Source organism: Phocoena sinus, chromosome 11 (assembly GCF_008692025.1).
Source record: "Phocoena sinus isolate mPhoSin1 chromosome 11, mPhoSin1.pri, whole genome shotgun sequence".
In the NCBI taxonomy this organism is placed as follows: Eukaryota; Metazoa; Chordata; class Mammalia; order Artiodactyla; family Phocoenidae; genus Phocoena; species Phocoena sinus.
The window spans coordinates 101548523-101571903 of NC_045773.1; the positions used below are offsets into that span (position 1 = coordinate 101548523).

A 23381-nucleotide genomic window follows, 5' to 3' on the forward strand; every position below is an offset into this window, starting at 1 on the left:
TCTGTGGTTTTGTCTTCTCATCCTCTTGACAGTGTCTCCTGCAGAGCAAAAGTTTTTAATTTTAATGAAGTCCAGCTTATCAATTTTTTCTTTCATGGTTCATGCCTTTGGTGTTGAATGGAAAAAGTCATCACCATACCAAAGGTCACCTAGATTTTCTCCTATATTATCTTTTAGGAGTTTTGTTATTTTGTGTTTTACATGTTGGTCCATGATCTGTTTTGAATTAATTTTTGTGAAGGGTATGTGGTCTGTCTAGATTCATTTCTTTGCATGTGAGTGTTCAGTTGTTCAAGCACCATTTGTTAAAAAAGCTATCTTTGTTCCATTGTATTACCTTTGCTCCTTTGTCAAAGACCAGTTGACTATATTTATGTGGTGTATTTCTGGGTTCTCTATTCTGTTCCATTGATCTATTTGTCTAGTGTTTAACCAACTATCACACTACCTTGGTTACTGTAGCTTTATAGTAAGTCTTGAAGTCAGGTAATATCAGGCCTCTGACTTTGTTCTTCTTCAACGTTGTGTTGGCTAGTCTAGGTCTTTTGCCTGTCACATAAACTTTAGAATCGGTTTTCTAGGATTTTGACTGGGATTGTATTGAATTTGTATATTTTACTGGGAAGAACTGACATCTTGACAGTATTGAATCTTGCTGCTCATGAACATGGAATAGCTCTCCATTTATTTAGTTCTTTGATTTCATTCATCAGAGTTTGGTAGTTTTCTTCATGTAGATCTTGTATTTTTTTTTTTTGGGCTGCGTTGGGTCTTCATTGCTGCGTGTGGGCTTCCTCTAGTTGCATCGAGCAGGGGCTACTCTTCGTTGCGGTGTGTGGGCTTCTCATCGCAGTGGCTTCTCTTGTTGTGGAGCATGGGCTCTAGGTGCATGGGCTTCAATAGTTGTGGTGCGCAGGCTCAGCAGTTGTGGCTCGCAGGCTCTAGAGCACAGGCTCAGTAGTCATGGCACATGGGATTTGTTGCTCTGTGGCATGTGGGATCTTCCCGGACCAGGGCTCGAACCCATGTCCCCTGCATTGGTAGGCGGATTCTTAACCACTGTGCCACCAGGGAAGTCCCACGTATTTTGTTAAATTTATAACTAAGTATTTCATTTTGGGGGTGCTAATGTAAATGGTATTGTGCTTTTAATTTCAGACTCCACTTGTTCATTGCTAATATAAAGGAAAGCAATTGACTTTTGTATATTAACACAATATATCCTGCAGCCTTACTATAATCAATTAGCTCCAGGAGGTTTTTTGTCAATTCTTTTAGATTTTCTACATAGTCATCATATCACCTGTCAACAAAGATAGGTTTATGTCTTCCTTCCCAATCTGTAAGCTTTTTATTTCCTTTTCTTGTCTTAGTGCATTAGGAAAGACTTCCACTCTTTGGAAAGGAGTGGTGAGAGGGGATGTCCTTGCCTTGTAACTTATATAAATGGGAAAGCTTCACGTTAAACATTAAGTATGTCAGTTTTTTGGTAATCTTTATCAAGTTGACAAAGCTTCTCTCTATTCCTAGTTTACTGAGAATTTCTATCATGGGTGGCTGTTGGATTTTATCAAATGCTTTTTGTGCATCTGTTGACATAATCATGTAACTTAATTTTTAGTTAGTTGATGTGATTGATTATATTTATTGATTTTCTAATGTTGAACTAGCCTTGCATGCCTGGAACAAATCCCACTTGGTCATGGTGTATAATTCATTTCATACATTGCTAATATTTTGTTGAGAATTTTTTGTATCTATGTTCATGAGAGATATTGGTCTGTAGATTTCCTTACTTCCCATGTCTTTGTCTGATTTTGGTATAATACTTGCCTCATAGAATGAGTTAGGAAGTATTCTCTCCACTTCTGTCTTCTGAAAGAGGCTGTAGAGAATTGATATCATTTCTTCTTTCAATGTTTGGTAGAATTCACAAGTGAACCCATCTGGGTCTGGTGCTTTCTGTTTTGAAAGGTTATTAATTATTGACTCAAGATGTTTAATAGATACGGGCCAGTTTAGATAGTCTATTTCTTCTTGTGTGAGTTTTGGCAGATTGTATCTTTTAAGGAATTGGTCCATTTCACCTAGGTTTATCAAATTTGTGGGCACAGAGTTTTTCATACTGGAATACGCAAATGATATCCCTCTTTCATTTCTGGTATCAGTAATTTGTATTCTCTCTCTTTTTTCTTAGTTAGCCTGGCTAGAGGCTTGTCAATTTTATTGATCTTTTTAAAGAACCACCTTTTGGTTTCGTTGATTTTCTGTACTGATTTCCTATTTTAAATTTCATTGATTTCTGCTCTAATACGTGTTCTTTTCTTCTGCTTACTGTGGATTTTATGTGCTCTCCTTTTTCTAGTTTCCTAAGGTGAAAGTTATATTGCTGATTTTAGACCTTTCTTCTTTTTTTTAAATTTTATTTATTTATTTTTTGGCTGCGTTGGGTCTTAGTTGTGGCATGCAGGATCTTCATCGAGGCATGCAGGATCTTTTGTTGCAGCGCACGGGCTTCTCTCTAGTTGTGGTGAGCAGATTTTTTTTTTTCTCTTTCTAGTTGTGGCCCTCGGGGTCCAGGGCACGTGGGCTCTCTCACTGAGGTGCCCGGGCGTCTCATTGCGGTTCTCTTGTTGCAGAGCACAGGCTCTAGGCACGCGGGCTTCAGTAGTTGTGGTGCATAGGCTTAGTTGCTCACGGCATGTGGGATCTTCCTGGACCAGGGCTCAAACCCATGTACCCTGCATTGGCAGGTGGATTCTTTTTTTTTTTTCGATACGCGGGCCTCTCACTGTTGTGGCCTCTCCCGTTGCGGAGCACAGGCTCCTGACGTGCAGGCCCAGTGGCCATGGCTCACAGGCCCAGCCGCTCAGCGGCATGTGGGATCTTCCCAGACCGGGGCACAAACCCGTGTCCCTTGCATCGGCAGGTGGACTCCCAACCACTGTGCCACCAGGGAAGTCCCGGCACATACTCTTTCAGAACTGTTATGTCTTCCTGGAGAATCAGCCCGTTTATCCAAATGTAATGCCCTTCGTTATCCCTGAAACTTTTCTTACTTTTGAAGTCTGTTTTGCCTGAAATTGATGTAGCTACTCCTGCTTTCTTTTGATTAGGTTAGCATGGTATACTTTTCTCCATCCATTTACTTTTAATCTGTATGTGACTTTATATTTAAAGTGAATTTCCTGTAGCCAACGTACAGTTTGATCCACCTTGATAATCTCTGTCTGTTAATTGGTACATTTAGACCATTGACATGGGCCTGTGATTTTGATGAAGCCCTGGCAGGTCTCAGTAGCAAACAGATCTCTTGGATATACTTTAATGGTGGTTGAGATAAGGCAAGTGATGTACTTAGCACAGTGCCGAGGACATAATGAGTGTTCAATAGACCTTAGGCATCATAGTTAGGATTATGACTTTTAGCCGTCAACTTGAAAATTCACCCCTTGTATCTCTTCGTGCTGCCTCAGTGTGACTGAGACACTGCTGTTTATTATCCCGTCTTGTTCATTCACAGCTTGTCACTTCCAACATTCTGTTTCGAGTCACATCGGAGTAAGAATTCATTGAGCTGACAACCTATCACGGGGCATCTTTGCACATAAAATGAACCAATTTATAGTCATTGCCGACAGCTGTTTTTTGAAGGAACAGCCATTTTCCTTAGCTGATTGCAAAGAACAGTGATTAATTCAGCCCATCAGCCTGCAGCGGCACAAGGGTCTCATTGTGTGAAGCCTGCTGGTATCTTAAACCTGCATTTCTGAGTTTGTCAGAATTTCCTGAGCCTAGCCTGGAGTTCCGGAGGTCACTTCATCCACCCTCCTGTCTCCAGAGACCTCTAAATGAAAATAGAGCCTGTTTTTCCTCGGCAATGGGCCATGAGGAGAGGTGAATTTAGCAGCATCTATGTTTCAGGATTCTGTGGACATTAGAAAGGCCACCCTCCTAGCCAGGTGACTTGTCAGGACCTGAAAGGGGCAGAGTCTGATGCTACAATTACTGGAAATATTTAAGGAGCAAAGGCAGGACTGGCTCCCCTTCCCCCTCCCTGGTCTAGAGCGAGAGGTGGTGTGTGGTGAGATGAAGTGGACTTTTGTTTGTATGAAACCCAAAGGAGGCATCAGTGCAGCTTGTAACCATACGAGCTCTTCTTCCCAATGTCTTTCTGCGATGGAAGGACTTGAGCGCCATGTTCGACATGACCTCCAGGACCTTGCTGTGGACCCCCTGGTGGAGCCAGGACCCTCCAGGAGAGCTGAGGGGTAGAAGAGACCCAGGAGAGTGTAGAGTAAGGACGGGGAGAGAGTGACAGCAGAGGGGGAGGAATCTCCAAACAGCAGTCCCGTGAAGTGGGCTTCAGCTAGACGGGCCGGGACTCCATGGTCAGCCGACCCTGAGTCATTTTCTTTCTAGTGACAGCAGCCCAGCTCGGTGGACCAGACATTGACCAGCGGCTGCCAGGACTTTCCTCTTCCCTCTACAGGGTGAACTTGGACAGAAACATCTGCACCAATCCATAGAGTGGGGACCACCCTGCCAGCCACGGGCTCAGGCGCCAGGCCCCAGCCATGAAAGTTCTTGCCTTCAAGCACCTGTCATCCAGCTGGGGAGGGAAAGTGGAGACGGATGACTGATCCTCTCCACTGCGCCAGACGGGAATTCAGGAAGCGACTTCCGTCCTGTCCTCCGCTGCCCGGCTCCTTCTTCTAGTCCGAGTTGTGCTTGTTCTTTTTGTCACCCTCTTATGTGTGTCTTAAGCACATATATCTCCATTTTTTCCTCTTTAAATTTTTTATGTTAACACAAAGTTTGCCAGCTCCTTCCCCCAGTTCTCTGCCCAGCCAGTCAATAGTTTTGAATCCCTGATGCGTCCACTTCTGCTCTCTAGTTATTCTTCATGGAAACGGTATGAACAGATCAGTGAAAATCACAGCAGCCGTTTTGTTCAATTCATCATAACAAGTTACATTGGCCATGTTTCATAGCTTAGTGATAGAACATTTTGGTTGTGGAGTTTCTCCGGAGCCCTCCCATACCTTTTTTCATATATTTAAAATTCCTAATCAACTATACCTCAATAAAATTAAAAAAAAAAAAGTAAGATTCCTTGACTTCTGTGAAGGAGACGTATTTTGGACCCCCATTTTGCAAACATGGAAGCGACGGTGCAGGGCATCGCCAGCATGTTCGTGGCGAGGCTGGGCTGGGAGCTGTGGGCTTCGGACTCCTTGTCTCCTGCCCACGTGTATTCAGCACGCCCGGAAGGACGGAAGAGGCTGCTGCCTTGGGGAGCCGTGTTCAACTCACGTGCGTATTCCAGACACAGCTGTCGCTTCTGCAAAAATGGTCGAGATGTTGACTCTTAAGCTGCCGGCCACCCACCGTGGTGGGAGGATGCGATTTGAGCCGGGCTGCTCGCCTTCGGGAAGCCGCGTCTACATCCGCATCACCGCGGGGCGAGGCAGGAGGTAGGGTTTCCAGGACAGTTGGCAAGAATCATGCCTCGTATTTCCCAGAGAACGCGTACCGCTGTAAAGGAAGAAATAGTTGGTTTTTCTCCAGCTGCTGAGCTGTGAAGAAGCAAGAAGCTCTGTCTCCGGGGCAGGACAGTCCTCGGAGAAAACAGGGGGGCCCTGCCTCAGCACAGATGAGAAAACTGGGCGAGTGCACCTGCCCTGCATCACGGGCTGCTCTTCTGCTGGTCCTTCTGGGGCCTCGCTGCCTAGAGAGGCCACAGGCTCCAAGCCAGAGATGGCATCTCACCACGTTCTGCCATACATAGAGCAAAGCGCCATCTTCCTGCGGCTGTTCCATGTAACGGGAATGTGCTGGGACTCTGCAGTCTCACAACTTCCCTTTGGTTCCTAACAACATTAAAAAGAAAAACGCTGGTGTGTCTGGAAGCAATTTCGGAGGCCTCTGGATGCGGCAGGTGTCAGTGATTGGCTGTCAGGTTGTCATTTACAAGACAGTTCACTGAGTAAACGATTCCAAGGGGCTCAGGAACCAGACCCAGGACGGCACATAAGGCCCCATCCTGCAGTTGGAGCTGAACCTTGAGTCATTTGCTTGATGGATTTTTTTCTTTCCCTGGAAACAGGAAATAGAGTCTCAGCTTTCTCCCTAAGCCTCAGGCAACAGGGCTTGTGCAGGAAGTCCCCTTCTCTCCTCGTCTGGCAAACAAAGATGCACACACGTCCCCGAGCTCTGCAGACACAGCTCTGCTTTCTGCCGCCGGTTCCGTGGATCTCTGTCCCCTCCCCTGGGCTGGTCCCAGCATAAATCTCCACATCTCGGGGTCACTCCCCCTCTGCACACAGGCTGCTTTGCAAGTGGGAGAAAGGGTCCACAGAACTGGATATAAATTTCCGTGGGAACAGATGGGTGGTGTGTTTGCACACAAACCTGTACGTATCACAAACCAACCCAGAGAGACGGGGACCTAGGCGATGCATAAAACTTCTTGCCAGCAACGCTGTCAGCTTCATAAAGCTTCAGTTCGCTGCCCTGACAGCCTGAAATGTCTCCCTTATTCCTGGAGGGAGCACAGGGTCCCAGGTGAGGTCACAGCGCAGCTGCACCACTGCCTTCCATAGGGTGGGCGGATGGCACCCTGAAATGCTTTCCTGAGCCACCTGTCCTGCCCAGGACCCCTCTGAGCACTGAAGCAGTCAACCAGTAAGAGATTCACAGCGCAGGGCAGGGTAGACACCTCGGGCGCCCGTGGCAGCCCAGCCCTTGCACTTGCGGGGGAGGCCTGAGGCCGGGGAAAAGCCACCGGATGTCTCTGGAAATGGCCAGCCTGTTTTTCAGGTCTCCCTTTGAGTGCTTGCTAGAACAGCAACTTAGAAGTGTGTTAAGGCCGCTGCCATCCTAGCAGCGTAGACAGGGGCATGAATGCTGCTTTCAAATGAAGCCCAGCTGGGAATCAGTATTGTCGTCCCCGGAGATCTGATTCCCAGCAGCTCCAACTGGTCCCATTATGCCAATCACCTCATCTCCTTTCTGTTTTCCTCACTGCCTTCCTCTCCTTATGAGTTTGTTCCCCTTTGGGAGTAATCTCCAAAAACCTCAGTTGTTTTCAGAATACTTAAAAAAATTTTTTAAATTTTATATTGGGGCATGGTTGATTGTAACAATGTTGTTAGTTTCAGGTGTACAGCAAAGTGATTCACTTATACAGTTATATATGCAGAATACTTTTGATTTACCTTTTTAAAGTAACCCTTTTAGTTGAGCATAATTCATACAGAGAAGTGCACAATGTCTGAGGATTGAGCTCCAAGAATGCCCACGAAATGAACACGCTAATGTAGTAAAGCAAACAGATATGGAAACAGAATCAGCAGCGTCCCAGGAGCCCCCTATGAGCCCCTTCCATCCCTGCCCGCCCACAGGGGAGCCCTCTGCTTTGTCACTGGGAGTTGACTTTGCTTATTTTGAACTTTACTTAAGTGGACTCAGGCGACAGTACGTCTCTGAGATTCACCTGTGTTGTCGGGTGTGGAATTGCTGAAGAGTCCTCGAACTTGTTTGCTCTGAAAGAACGCTTAGCCAATAACAAGTGGAAGAAAATGAGTTCGGACAGGAATTTTAAAGCCAGCTTGAGTGTGGATGGGAGATCCCAGAGAACTTGGCCTTCAGAGTGTCTGAGCTGGAGGTGGAAGGTGAGCTAAGAGCCCGCGCCCTGCCCCCCAGCCCCCTGCTCTGCTCTGAGATGTGCTCCAGCTACCTCTCTCTTCACCCCAGATTGATGGTCAAAATGAGGACAAATTGAGTGTCTCTTGTTTGCCTAAGTGAGTTTGTATACCAAGCTGTGTGTACCTCCTGGAAAGACTGCTCACCTGAGCTTGGGATTCAGAGCCAAGTGGATCAACTGAGAATCTAGACTAATTTCCAGGAATGTGGAATCAGACACAGCCACCGATGAATAAATCAACAGGCGTCCGTAAGTGCCGCTGCGCTTTTCCTTCACTCACCTACATCCACAGGCTCTGAACTAAGTCCTTCATTTCTTTTTTCATTTGTGAATTAGATTCCTGTATCACAGAGCTGAAGATGCAAGCCATGATTTCATAGAGCATTATATTTTACACCACTAAGAGATAAAAAATGCCCGAGATGGAGAGTCTAGTGGAGACCCGTGTGCAAAGCTGAGACACAAAAATCATTCACTGTGCGGGGTAGAGAGAGATGACTCAGCCAGGCAGACACGTGAGTGAGGAAGCACACCTGCCTCCACCTGGGCACGTGGGGAAGCAAGGAAATAAAAGTCGCATGAAGATTTGAAGCCAAAGCCTATCGAGATCCGTCAGTGGACTGAATTCGCACCGGCGAGCGTAGCATCCGTTTTAAAGTGGCCTCTGTGTTGCTCCCTGATTCTGGCAGAAGCAAATGCGGATCTTCCCTGGAGAAGGCAGACTTCCTCCAGGGAACTGCAGTTGTGAGATGCCATCAATCTCAAATTTCAGGATCTTAGAATGGGAATACATGACGTTTGCTAATAACACCTACTTCTCCGACTTGTGGTGGAGATTGATGTGGAAACATACACACTGCCTAGTATATAATAAGTTCAATAAACGGTAGTCACCACTGGGTATCGTGTCCCACCTCTCTGTATTTATGAGTAGGTACCCTGGAGTCCCAGTAACTCTGGCCAGAGAGCACAATGAAAGTAACAGCGGGAAGCCTGGGCTGGCAGGGGAGGCTTCGTGCGGGAGAGGTCTTGAGCCTGGTTGTGAAGGATTGAACAAGTCAAGAGGGGAGAATATTCCAGGCTGTGGAAAGGGTATGAGCAAAGGCTGGGAGGCGGACGCAAACATGGCCTGCAAAGAAGGAAGGGGATGTGAGAAGGGATGGGGAGGGGGCGCGGTTTGGAGTCCTGTCTGGAACTGATGGACGGTCCTGGTAAAGGAACGGTGTGCCGTCCCCGTCACCTGAGCTGACCAGGATGAGCTCTGATGGTGCAGCCCCTGGAGAAGGGTGAAGCTGGGGACAGTCCTGAGCCATGACCGGCTTTATGGCTGCAGCAGGACGGTGTGCTGGGGGGGTGGGGGGGGATGGGCCGCTGCACTGACACCCCAGGTGAACGCAGACAGTGTGAGTTGCAATAACATCACGTTGGAAGGAAAAATAAAGAGCAAAAAGATATGAGGTTATCACTTATGTATATTTCAAAGACAAAAAAAACAGTAGATGTTTATGGAACACGTGATATGCAGTAAAAAATGAAGAATCACACAGCCACCAACATGTGGGTGTGTATGGGTGGATGGAATCCCAGGTGTGTGTGGGTGGATGGAATCCCAGGCACCTTTGCTATATCTGTCATCCTTTATCTATTTAAAAGAGAGGGATACAGTGATCGCATGTATACAATTACATAGTAAAATGCTAGCAGGTTTTTATTTTAGTGGTCAGCACGGAGGTGCCAATTATATTATTTTCTGTATGTTTGCAAGTTTTTATAATTTTCAAAAAAATTAAACAATGAAAAACTGCAAAGAAATATATCAAAATGTTCCTAGAAATATATTACTGTGCTCACATGGCTTGTGCCAGCATGGAAGAAGTGTGTGATCCTTTTCTCCCCTTGGTTTTCCAAGTTCTGTGACTATAGTATTTTTTATAAGGAAACACTTACAGATGATTCTTTTAATTTGTTTAAAAAGTAACTATATGGAAAAGAAAAATGAATAGCAGACTATGTATCAACCTCTTTGTATCAACCTCTCAGCAAACAGGGCTCCTTTGTAAGGTGTGATTAATAAAATCCGCTGGGGAGGGTATTAGCGGGCTCTTTATTACAGGGCTCATGTCATACAAAGGGTGCAGTGTTGCTAATTCTGACACCAATATTTCCGCAGGACTGAATTGATAGAATCTTTCTGAATGTGTTATTTATGGCACCGAATGAAAAAGGTCTTGTTCACCAGCCAGACTCTAGGCCCGAAAGGGACAGACAGATCTGTATGCAGGCTCTTTTGCCCAATTTAAAACCAGCATCTTCATAGTAACCAAAATTAATCCAGCACGAATTTTGCTGAATCGGATCCTGGGCCTGCAGGAGGGGGGTGCATCGATGGTCAGCTGCGTAGATGGGCCCAGTCCTCTCGCCGCCGGGGTCACTACACAGAAGTGTAGAAATGTAGATAAAGTTCCTCAAACCCCCAGTTCACAAACGCTGGGACAACCAGCATCCTCTCCGTGTTTGCAGGGAGGTGGGGGAGTTTCCAGGTTCTCGCAGTCGCCTCTAGCCTCTTGTTCTGAAATCCTTTCCCCAGATTGTTCCTCTTGAACCTGCAGCCCCCCACTGGGGGCTCCCTCTCCCCCCAGGTTTGAGGAGGTGGGGTGCACGAGGGGGTGATGGAGGGGCTGAGCTACTGCCCCACAAAACTTCCCCCAAGTGAACAACGCCCCCCCATAAAGCCCCTGCTGATAAAGCCCTGCTGCTCTCCGCTGTTTCCTACTCCTCTATCTACTGTTTTTGTTTTCTGGTCTAGGGTCTCCTAGCCATTCAGTCTTGCGCTGCTCTGAGTAAATATATTAACCAGAACAATTTTGTTCTTACAGTTTTACTCCCATCCATCTTGGCTTTGCCCCAAGGGCTGTCCACCCCCCACCCCCCCCACAACAGAATAGTACCTCAAAGGGTTTTGTCAAAAAAGAATTCTCCACGCAAGGTGAGATGCTGCCGGCAGAGGTTAAATGGCCACCATTCCGCCCCACAGTCCTGCTACGGGCGGGGCTCACCCCTTCACAACGTAGCTCCAGAATCAGAATGTATCTGGAGCCAAGCTGACCATATAGTTCTAAGTGTCAAACAAATGGTGAAAGCAGAAAGTTTTGTAGCTGTGGGTGTGGCATGGGGGAGAAAGCTAAGGCATTAGATGACCTGTAAGAGATTGTCTGAATTACTGAAATGATGGAAACAGAGACAGAATTTTCAATAACGTCTCTGAGACCGGCTTCTTGTGTCCTCAGGCTGTTTTGCAGGCTGGGGGCTGTTCCCTCTGTCCAGAAGATGCCGTGGGCTCCGAGCTATCCGCCACTTCCTGGGGGTAGGGGCGGAGGGGTCTCTGCTCTGGTCTGATTGCCATGGACGAGGGAGGCCTGCATTTTCCTGCCTGAAGTTGGGAGTAAAAGAACAGTGCAACTAGGACAAGCCCTGGAGTCCTGGTCCAGCTGAGCAGGGAGCTCATTTCTGAAAGTGGAGCTATAACAAGAGCCACCTGTGCCGTAATGACCTCCTAGATTAAGAAAAAGTTGAAAAACCAGACCTGAAGGAAGCAGAGTCCTTCCCACGAGGGCAGTGCAGCCCTAAGTCTGTTTTGGAAATGAACCAGCTGTGAGCGGACACGGCCCCACGCAGTGACTGGGGGTCGGTGTGGAGAAACAGGATCCAAGCCCAGGAATCGAGAGAACAAAGCACGACACAGTCAACTGCAGCTCTGAGCTCCTCGCTTCACCCACGGCTGAGGTGGCGCTTGGTCATCACTTGCAAGTCCTCAGAATCTGTCCTGCCCGAGAGAGACCCCAAGACCCGAGTGCACACGTGGCCACTGCACAGCAGCTTTCCCTGAAAATGGCAGCAATGGGGGCTGACGCCTCACAGCTGGGCTGAGCATCGTTGCAAGCACTGATCGCCTGGCAGCTGGAAGGGTAGTGAGTGCTTGAGAAGAGAACGTGGGCTCAAGGACACCGAGTGTCTACTTATTTTTACTTCTGAAAAAGCTTCACCTTGCGTTTCCACTGCCGCCTCTTCTACGGCTGTTGCCTCAGCTCCTACTTGCATCCTCTGCCCATAAAACAAGGTGAAGTGGATGTGGGACTTGACTGAATGAACCATTTGGCGTTGGGCACGTGGTTTTTCAGTAAAGGTGCCAGTACCAGCGTGTGTGATGCTGGCACGATTGTACTTGGGGACAGCGCCTCCCACTGTCTTTCCTGTGAGGTGTCTGCGTCCCTTTCACTTGTGCTAACCCCTCAAGGAGACAGAGGGCTGCTGAATAACTACGGATGCACCCCAGGAACAAGACGTGCGGTCCAGCATCCCAGCTGGAGGAATCATTTTCTAGTCAATCTGCAGTGAACTTTAACCTAAAACAAGCCTGCTTTCAGAATTAACTAGACCGTGAGGGGGAGTATGACAGGGAAGATGCCCGATGTGCTCAGAAGAGCTTCTCGCGACTTGGTTATGATGCAGAGGGTGTGTGTCACCCCCGAGTGACGGAGGTGGCCCCCGCTTGGTATTCTTGATGTAATGTGGGTGAATATCCCCACTTACATGTACGCACACCTCTTGTCTCTTGCCTATAAACTGGGTGGTAAGATACTTGTTACACATCTTTCATGCTTAATGGAGTACTGAATTGAAATTGCTTGTTTTGTGGACCTTCGCCACACCTGCCCCAGCAGGAGCCGGTAAATCACTGACCCAGGATTGGAAACTGAGTCCAGACAGGTTGGCTAGGCCTACGTACATCACTGATACAGGTTTGCACTAAGTAAAATATTTACTGGGTGGAATATATACAGTAATTATCCTAGAGATAAAAATTGGGGGAGATACAATTTATTACCGAAAATTTCATAAAATTTTCATAAATATTGAGAAGAAAAATAGTATAATAAATCTTCATGTATTCAGCACCCGGCTTAACAATTATCAACTCAAAAAAAAAAAAACCCAATTATCAACACATACCCAACCTTTTTACATGTATACACTCCCTGTGGATTATTTTGAAGCAAATCTCAGCTATCACATTTTGTCTATAAGCACTTCACTATGGCCCTCTAAAATAGTAAAATTCTTTAAAAAAATAACCATTATAACAATACCACCCCTAAAATAATTAACAATTACTTAGCATCATCAAATATCCATTCATTTAAAATATTTTTCAGATTGTCTCATATTTTTTTATAGTTCTTTCAAATCAGGATCCAAAGAAGGTCAAATCACTGTAATTGACTGACATGCCGCTTAAGTCTCTTTTAATCTAATCTCTAATTTCTCCCTTTCTCTCCCCACCCTTTGTATTTGTTGAAGAAACCAAATTATTTGTCCTGTAGGTCTGGGTTTTCCTAATTGCATTCCCCTGGTATCTTTTAGCCTGTAGCTCTCAATGGTGAAAAACTGAAAGCATTTCCTCTAAGATTAGGAACAAGACAAGGATGTCCACTCTCGCCACTATTATTCAACATAGTTTTGGAAGTCCTAGCCACGGCAGTCAGAGAAGAACAAGAAATAAAAGGAATACAAATTGGAAAAGAAGAAGTAAAACTGTCACTGTTTGCAGATGACATGACCCTATACATAGAGAATCCTAAAGATGCCACCAGAAAACTCCTAGAGCTAATCAATGAATTTGGTAAAGTTGCAGGATACAAAATTATGCACAGAAATCTCTTGCATTCCTATACGCTAACAATGAAAGATCAGAAAAAGAAATTAAGGAAATAATCGCATTCACCATTGCAACAAAAAGACTAAAATACCTAGGAATGAACCTACCTAAGGAGGTAAAAGACCTGTACTCAGAAAACTTTAAGACACTGATGAAAGAAATCAAAGATGACACAATGGAGAGATATACCATGTTCTTGGACTGGAAGAATCAATATTGTGAAAGTGACTATACTACCCAAAGCAATCTACAGATTCAGTGCAATCCCTATCAAATTACCAATGTCATTTTCCACAGAACTAGAACAAAAAACCTTAAAATTTGTATGGAGACACAAAAGACCCAGAATAGCCAAAGCGGTCTTGAGGGGAAAAAATGGAGCTGGAGGAATCAGGCTCCCTGACTTCAGACTATACTACAAAGCTACAGTAACCAAGACAATATGGTACTGGCACAAAAACAGAAACATAGATCAATGGAACAGGATAGAAAGCCCAGAGATAAACCCATGCACATATGGTCAACTAATCTATGACAAAGGAGGCAAGGATATACAGTGGAGAAAACACAGTCTCTTCAATAAGTGGTGCTGGGAAAACTGGACAGCTACATGTAAAAGAATGAAATTAGAACATTCCCTAACACCATACATAAAAATAAACTCAAAATGGATTAAAGACCTAAATGTAAGACCAGAGACTATAAAACTCTTAGAGGAAAACATAAGCAAAACACTCTATGACATAAATCACAGCAAGATCCTTTTTGACCCACCTCCTAGAGAAATGGAAATAAAAACAAAAATAAACAAATGGGACCTAATGAAACTTAAAAGCTTTTGCACAGCAAAGGAAACCATAAACAAGACGAAAAGACAACCCTCAGAATGGGAGAAAATACTTGCAAATGAAGCAACTGACAAAGGATTAATCTCCTAAATATACAAGCAACTCATGCCGCTCAGTACCAAGGAAACAAACAACCCAATCCAAAAATGGGCAGAAGACCTAAATAGACATTTCTCCAAAGAAGACGTACAGATGGCCAAGAGGCACATGAAAGGATGCTCAACATCACTAATTATTAGAGAAATGCAAATCAAAACTATAATGAGGTATCACCTCACACCAGTTAGAATGGGCATCATCAGAAAATCCACAAACAATAAATGCTGGAGAGGGTGTGGAGAAAAGGGAACCCTCTTGCACTGCTGGTGGGAATGTAAATTGATACAGCCACTATGGAGAACAGTATGGAGGTTCCTTAAAAAACTAAAAATAGAATTACCGTACAACCCAGCAATCCCACTACTGAGCATATACCCAGAGAAAACCATAACTGAAAAAAACACATGCACCCCAATGTTCATTGCAGCACTATTTACAATAGCCAGGTCATGGAAGCGACGTAAATGCCCATCGACAGATGAATGGTTAAAGAAGATGTGGTACATATATACAATGGAATATTACTCAGCCATAAAAAAGAACGAAATTGGGTCATCTGTAGAGACGTGGATGGACCTAGAGTTTGTCATACAGAGTGAAGTAAGTCAGAAAGAGAAGAACAAATATCGTATGTTAATGTATATAGGTAGAATCTATAAAAATGGTACAGATGAACTGGTTTGCAAGGCAGAAATAGAGACACAGACGTAGAGAACAAACGTATGGACACCAAGGGGGGAAAGCGGCGGTGGTGGTGGTGGTGGTGGTGATGGTGATGGGATGAACTGGGAGATTGGGATTGACACGTATACACTGATGTGTATAAAATGGATAACTAATAAGAACCTGCTGTATAAAAAATAAATTAAATTTAAAAATTCAAAGAAAGAAAGAAAAAAAAAAAGACATCAGGGAGCTAAGAGGACATCGAAGCCAGGAGCCAGAAACCGGGGAGGTGGTCTGGAGGCAGAGGTGCTTCTCCAGCTAGAGGTGCTGACTCAGCAAGGGGCCTCTGGGCGGAGGTAATGGTCTATTTCTTGATCTGCTGCTGGTTACACAGTGTGTTTACTTGGTGGAGATCCACTGAGATGGACTCATGATTTGAGTACTTTTCTCTTTATATGTTTTGCCTTAAAAAAAAAAAAGTCATTTAAAGGCTTTGGCAATTAACAAACTAGGGTTTGAGGCCCAGCTCTGCTGCTTGGAAACGTGCCCTCAAGAAAGTTCATCTTTTTCAAAACCCAATCTCTTTAGGTGTAAAATGTGGAGTGTAAGTGACAGCCTCATGGGAGTGTTCTGAGGTGTAAATGAGAACTTGTCAAGTGGCCTGTCAGGTGCCTAGAAGCTGGTGGGGCTCAGAGAACAGCACCTCTGAGGATGTGTTGCCTTTTTCTGAGCACCTGCTATGCCGGGTGCTGCATTTCTATCTCACTCTCTGCGGTTTCACAGAGAAGGAAGCCAAGGCTCAGCGTGGTGAAGGTCTTGCTCTGGAGAGTAAACAGCAAACAGCAGGGCTGAGATTCAGACTCAGGCCTTGTCCAGGACCAAGACTGGGAACCCTTGTCTATATGGCTGGCGGATTAGTCATTACATGGAGAATCCACTTCCAGATCTGGCCTCTGTTTCTGCTAAGTGAATACAATCTCAAGATTAACTTCTAGATTCAGCCTTGTTTCGCAGTATTTCCAGTTTGCCCAGATTAAACGTACTTGTCCCAATGAACTCTCTAGAAAAGGGAGGCATTTAATCTCATCTCAAGGTGAAATTGAGAAATGCAGTAAGTTAGATGGCAGATTTTATTCCAGAGTAACCAAAATAAATCTTTGCCAAGCTCAGAGGTAACTCAAATGTTCATTAGTCTTTCTTTTTTTTTACATTTTACAATTTAATACTTGAATAATTGGAATTCATTTTTTGCAGCAAATGTACATTATATTTTTGTGTATTATTTATTCTCATGACTATGAAATCACACTTGTTTATGCATCCTCCATGTTCCGTACCCAAACGCTTATGATCAGTGAATTCATATTTTTACTTTATGTAAATGTTCATTAGTCTTAAAGAAGAAGGGGGGAGGGGGGAGGGGAGGAGGAAAGGGCTTCCATTTTCCAGGGCCAGGATGGAGGGGGCTGCAGTGGAGGCTGGGGACGTGATGCCATGAGCCCATCCCAGAGCAGAGTTTAGGAAGCAGCTTCTGGAATGTGCTGCAGAGCCCAGCCGCGCGAGCCACGTTCTGCCTTGCTGGCCTCGCAGCCTGGAGAGGCCCAGGGGCTTGTGCCCTGAGGCTCGTGCGCTCTAGTCAGGCGCGCCTTTGCGGGAGTTTAGGTGTCTGTCCCGTCGGGATGAGGCATCTCCACTCAGCAAGCTAGTACTTCATGTTTTTGTTTTTCCCTAGAGTTGCCTAGTAAACACTTCTACTGGAAAATTCCAACCTTGCCTTGGATGAACTAAGAGGAAAAGAAATGTGTCCACACCCAGGCCAGCCCAGCCAGGCAGGGCAGAGGCCCTGGGGACCAGCTTCGTCGACGTGGCCACAGCTGCAGCTCCAGCTGGAACTCGGGGGCGTCTGGACAGCGGCACGGAGCGAGGTGGATCCCGGGGGCCGTTGACATTGGCCCCAGGCCCTCCCCTCTGCTCTCTCCAGCCCTTTCATACTTGTTGCTCTTTGTACACAGTCCCAGCACTTATCACTTAACACATCTGTTCTCCCGACTCAGAGCCAGAGGCCAGCCCTGTTCACTGGGCATCTCGGGGGCCTACGTGGCATTTATATGTAATCAGCGCTCCTTGCATGAAACCAAATGGTGTGAGATTGACGTGGGGGACGGTCGGCACGACCCAGGACCGGGGGGAGTGTCCCAGTGTGACCTCCCTGGAGAGCGGGTAGGCACACAGTACCTGGGGGGCCCCCGCAGGCGAAATTAGAGTTATTTGCTTTTAAATGATTATTCTTTTGAACAAATTGAAAGAATGTTGTCAAATATACGCTCCGATGCGCTCGAATCAGATGATGGCGAAGGTTGGTGAGTTTGGCAGAGACGCGGGCTGGGAAGGGGTGCAAGGTGGGTGCCAGGAGGAGCCTCGGGTCTGTCCACAAGGTGGCGCTCACCTCTCGTTCTCAGTTCCCATCCACCAACAGTCTGTCCTTAAATCGCTGCAGGACAATTAGGATGACACTGCTGTGTCCGTATCTGGTTTCAGGCACCACCCCCCACCTGCTCTAGAAGATTTCAGACACTCTCGTGTCCCCAGGAACCTGGCCCAGAACCGGCCCGGGTTAGCTCACGCACAGGTGTTTGGGTGGTGACAGGGTGTCTGCTTTGAGTAACTTGCTGTATTGGAACCTGTGGCCTTAGCTAGTGGGACCGTTGTCCTTAGTCTGTACTGCCGCTGAGGTGACCTGTCACACTGACCCTGTCACTGCAAACATGCCTGGGCTTTTTCCGTGCAAAAGTGTCAATTTACAAGAGAAAGAGTCTTGGTCTCTGAATTACATGAGAGGAGTTTTTAAAATGCAGACTGAACGACCCAGTATAAACAATGAGGAAAATCCTCCTTCTTTGCCTTAAACTTTCATACCATCCCTGTGGACACAAGGGGTGCGCCTATACAATTGTTCCATTGTCAGAGAGAATGAGCTTCATCAAGTTTCTTCCCTTCAAACGATCTTTCAAACTCCCCCGCAAGAACGTTGACCAGGCATCTCACAGAACAATGAGACAAATTCCCCAGATGCTAACCCGGCCTCTTGACGAATCTCCAGATTCTTCAGGTTGAACCCAGTTTTCACTAGTTTTGAGAAAATTTGCAGTGACCATCCTTCCCCACGTCGTGTGACAGGGCCGAGCATTGTGTGTCCTATTTGGTGTAGAAATCTCCATAAAAGGGGAAACAATTCCCAGCCCGAAAACATTTAAAACAGTGCGCCTGTGGGCAATCTTCTGAAATGTCACCAGCTGATGAAAATAATCTGTCACGTTTCTGCCCTGCCTTACAGTCCATGCGCCCTTACACCCCGAGTAACCCTGTGGCACCCTGTGAGGGGTCCCGCAGATAGATTACTGTCCCACCGCGGACAGGAGGAAATGAAGAGTCAGGAGGTCAAGTGACTTGTATAACGTCACCGAACAGGTGAGTCTCAGAATCCGGACTAAGCCACCTTGCCCCAGTCCCGGCCCCTCTTGCTTCATGTCCTTTGCTGTTTCCAGGAGCCAGGCACCTTCCTAGGTGTCAGGGACACAGCTGTGAACAAGATGCACAAAATCTCTGCTTTTGTGGACATCTTAGTGGGGGAATGTGGATGAACAAATGAGTCACAACGTAGGTGTTTTATTAAGTGGTGATGGGGGCTTTGGAGAAAAAGAAAGCAAGGCAGTGGGGCACCTGGAGGGGGAGGGGGTCTGGTGCAGTTTTAAGGGGGCTCAGGCGACCTTTGAACAGAAGCCTGAAAGTGGGAGGGAATGGGTCACACGGAACCTGCAGGAAACACTCCCAGGCCGGGGAACGGTGCTCACCCGGGCAGGGCTGGTGGCAGCGCAGGCGGGCTGGTGAGGTCAGAGGGGGGATGGAAGCGGCCTGAGGAGGGCGCGGGTAGGGGGCCACCGTCCTGGTCTCGGCTTGGAGATGGAGCCCTTACAGGGTTTCAAGCCGACGTGTGATACATTGCTTCCATTCTAACAGGGTCACTCTGGAAGTTTCCCTTACAACATAAATTTCCAGTGAAATCCAAGAAAGCAGTGGTCCAGGTAAATGTTGCTAGGCTTACTTTCATTGTAGTCCTCCTAAATGGGACACGGATGGGTGCCTGCTATGGGGGTCCCTGGTAAGGGGCTCTCTTCACCCACCTGCTCTCATTCTACCCTTACAATCAGCCACACGATGTAATGGCTATTACACCATTTTGCAGATGAAGAGACTGAGGCTCAGAGAGGCTGAGTGACCCGAGTCTGCAGGTGACCAGCGACATCCCTTGAGCTCAGACTAGACTCAGTTGTCCCTCTTGTGAACATGTGCTCATTAATGGCTGAAATAATCTTTGCAGTGGAAGAAAAGGTGATCCTTGCCCAAGTGCCTCATAAGAAATACACTTACGGGCTTCCCTGGTGGCACAGTGGTTGGGAGTCCGCCTGCCAATGCAGGGGACACGAGTTCGAGCCCTGGTCTGGGAAGATCCCACATGCCACGGAGCAACTAGGCCCGTGAGCCACAACTACTGAGCCTGCGCGTCTGGAGCCTGTGCTCCGCAACAAGAGAGGCCGCGACAGTGAGGGGCCCGCGCACCGCGATGAAGAGTGGCCCCCGCTTGCCGCAACTAGAGAAAAGCCCTCGCACAGAAACGAAGACCCAACACAGCCATAATTAATTAATTAATTTAAAAAGAAATCACAAGAGGCTTTATATAAAAAAAAAGAAATACACTTACAATAAAAACTGGCGAATATTTTAAGTGTTTTATTAACACAATGGCAGTGTCCCTTCATGACATTTGTATGTGCCATTCAACCTGCAAATCTTATTTTCAACAGTGAACCTAGTAATACGTAATAATTTTTAACAGAGGGCCTCTGATTAATCTTTGGTCCTATTAAGAAAACCAAAAACATTTAAACAGCATTTGCAAATATGATAATTTGATTTTCTTAATTATCTGATTAACAAGCAAATCGTGCCAAGCACTTAAGTAATTATCCCTGGAAAAATAACAAACAAAATCTGAACACATGATGAATTTTACATTTTCTTAAAATGTGAACATAAAATGAGAATCTGAGACAACTATTTAACTGCACGCTTTAAATTAGAATTTCAGGATTGACCTGGCACTCCAGCACAAAATTCTCTGAAACATAACAAATCGGAAAAAAACCAAATATTCACAGACTTTTTCTTAACCCCAATATTTCAAAGATAGGTTTGATTTATCGTCATCATTTTTACACTTAATTCTGTATCTTTTCAAGACTAAATGTCACGTGCCCACTAAGGAAATGATGATATCATTCCAAATAAATTTGGGGTTGAATTCCCAAGTGAATTCTGGAGACCCCTTACCACTGGCTGAGGTCACATGATGTGCAGGAGAATTAGTTAGGAAGTGTGGGCCAGGGGTAGGACGTCCAGGGAGAGTCTTCTTGACGGCCAAGCTGCACCTGGTTCCATACTTGCTGTGTCTGGTTCTGTACTCGCTGTGCTGGTTCCGTACTTGCTGTGTCTGGTTCTGTACTTGCTGTGCTGGTTCTGTACTTACTGTGTCTGGTTCTGTACTTATTGTGTCTGGTTCCGTACTTACTGTGTCTGGTTCTGTACTCGCTGTGCTGGTTCCGTACTTGCTGTGTCTGGTTCTGTACTTGCTGTGCTGGTTCCGTACTTACTGTGTCTGATTCTGTACTTGCTGTGTCTGGTTCTGTACTTGCCATGTCCATGTCTTGCGAACAGCTTGGTTTACCCACTTGTCCCCTACATTCAGTTGTATGTCATCTCCTTCCTGCCATTTCTCTACCCCACGTGAATGGACTTCACAATGTTACTTCTGGCTGAATTCTAGCTTCTTTTCATCTTTTGCATGTTTGCTGCAGCCATAATGTACAGGCATTTAGATGATGCTGGACGGGGCTCTCTCTCTCTCCAAGGCTTGGTGTGACTGTGACCACAGTTTGGAGTCAGGCCAATGGGGAGACCAGGGTGTGTGTGGCAGACAGTGACAATGAGGAAGGAGAAAGCAAATCTGAGTGACCCTGAGTGACCTTGAGGCAGGCAGAGGAGCGGGACGTGGGGAAGGTCTGTGAGGTATGTACTGGCTGGGCTGGAGCTGCAGAGAGCCGGGGCCGGGGCCGCAGGTTCCTGAGATGACGGGGGGACACAGGAGCCAGCAGGGTGGCTGTGTGCGCGTCTCTGAGCCGAGGTCCTGGGACCCCCGGGGGGAGGGAGGAGTGAGGGCGCAGCCAGGGAACCGGGAAGAAAACAGTGACCAGAGGCAAACGGTGGGGAGAGTGAGAGGTCAGGCGCTGAGCACACGAGGGGCTGCGAGGGACGAGGATGGGGCTCAGCGCCCTCAGTGAGGCAGGCTGGGCCGGACGGTGCTGCAGAAGTGGTCATGTGTGTGCGTGTGTGTGTCTGCGTGTACATGTGTGTGTGAGTGTGCGTGCCTGTGTCTGGGTTATGCGTGTGTGAGCGTGTGTGTGTGCGCGCCTGTGTGTGTGAGTGTGCATATCTGTGTGTGTGTGCGTGTACATGTGTGTGTGTCTGTGTGTTATGTGTGTGCGCGCGCACCTATGTGTGTGTGTCTGTGCATGTACGTGTGTGTGTGAGTGTGCATATCGGTGTGTTGTGTGTGTGTGTGTGTGAGTGTGTGTCTGTGTGTGAGTGTGCATGTACTCCCAGTCCTGGGTCGGGCACAGCTTTTGCTGAAGCTGCCGTGGCTCGTCCTCCTACTTGCCTTTGGGACACAGAGGAAATGGTCTGACCAGGATGTGTGTCCATCTGAGTGGCCGCATCCTCAGAAAGATCTGGCCACGACGCAGTGACATCATGACACTGGAATTCCTTTCACTCTGGAAGACGTGGAAACAGCTGCGCACGATTCTTTAGGGTCTGGTAGCTGTAATTCTCCATGTTTATGGAATTTTCTTTTACCTTAAAGTACATTAGAAATACTGACGTGGCAATATAAATAACCTCTATTCTTGTTTTTAAAGCAAGAAGTCTCTTGAATTTGTATTTCTATTTAAAACCAAACCCCCAAGGAAAGCCCAAGCACACACAAGTTCCTCAGTGCTCCACGCACCTCTGTGGTCCCCAGCAGAGACAGCGGCTTCCCCGGGGTCCCCCAGGGTACAGGCAGCCCCCTGGACCCCTGCCGTCAGCTCTGCAGACAGTGGGGAACAGAGCTGGTGCCACAGCCCTGCAGTGTGTCCAGATGGGAAGCCCATATTCTGCCGTGTTGCCGTGTCCTGCACCCCCCTGCCGGGCTCACCACATGGACGATGGGCTTGTGGACGCAGGGATATTTCGAAAGCAGAAGCCTTTGGCGCAATGGCTCTTACTCTGTTTGCAGAAGAGAGTTGCCATCCACACAGAAAATTATAGTTTCTATGCATGTGGGTTTGGAATTTGAACAAGAAGTGGCTTTGTCCTGGAAACGCTTTATCATAGCTGAAAATTACAACTTCTTTCTTTGCCACATCACCAGATGCACAGAAGGCTCGGAGAGAGGAAAGCTCTGTGTTCACTGCTTGCAAAATGCAAAAGCCACATCAGGGACGTGGCCATCATCTGAACCAGCATCTTGTCTGGAAATAATTATGCCTCACGAGGAAAGCTAAGGAAATCTGCAGTGCACAGAATACAACATCCAGACCCCAACGAAGGCGACAACATTCCCTTATGCTTTGGACCAGCTGGGCCTCAGACCCTCGGGGTGGAAAAAGCAGGTTTTGCCCACAGCTTCAATTAGAAACAGAATCAGATAAAATTAAAAAAAAAAAAAAAAAAAAAGAAACAATCAAAGTCACGTTCATTACCCTGTTAAATAATGATGTATACATGAGGAGGGAAGCTTCCAATAAACTGAAAAATCATTTTTATTGCTCAGTTTGAGACCGGGATTCTCGTAGCACTAAAACCATTCCAGATTCTTCTAGTATGTTCCTTCTGTCTACACAAGGGTCATGTGATTAAAAAATATGTAGACTTTGCAGACCCCATTCATCAGTTGGGAAACTGATACACAAAAGAGGCATGAGTTTCCTCATTCGGTCTGGACTCAGTTCCTTTCCCAAATCGAAGAAACTGTCCCGTCCTGCTGACCACGTGGGCAGGTTTGTGGCTAACGCACGCTGCGTCCGGGGCTGTGGGAAACGTGGGATGGGGCAGCGTGTCCTGCTTCCATGCCCTGACACGTCTCTTCCTCCGTATTCTGCCCACAGAGGGACAACGGGGTTCACAGTCCCAGCCCAGGGGGTGAGCTACACGAGTCCTGTAAAGAACAAGCCAGACACGCATCCAGTGT

General features: G+C 46.7%; 1 long non-coding RNA gene across 1 annotated transcript in view; it reads left to right on the forward strand.

Annotated features, from left to right (window-relative positions):
* The window catches only part of LOC116761559, a 67594-nt gene extending 50272 nt beyond the window's left edge, over positions 1-17322 (forward strand). Inside the window, exon 3 of the long non-coding RNA XR_004352048.1 lies at positions 16770-17322. This is a non-coding gene — a long non-coding RNA (uncharacterized LOC116761559). The remainder of the gene's footprint in view (positions 1-16769) is intronic.
* Positions 17323-23381: the final 6059 nt, after the last annotated feature.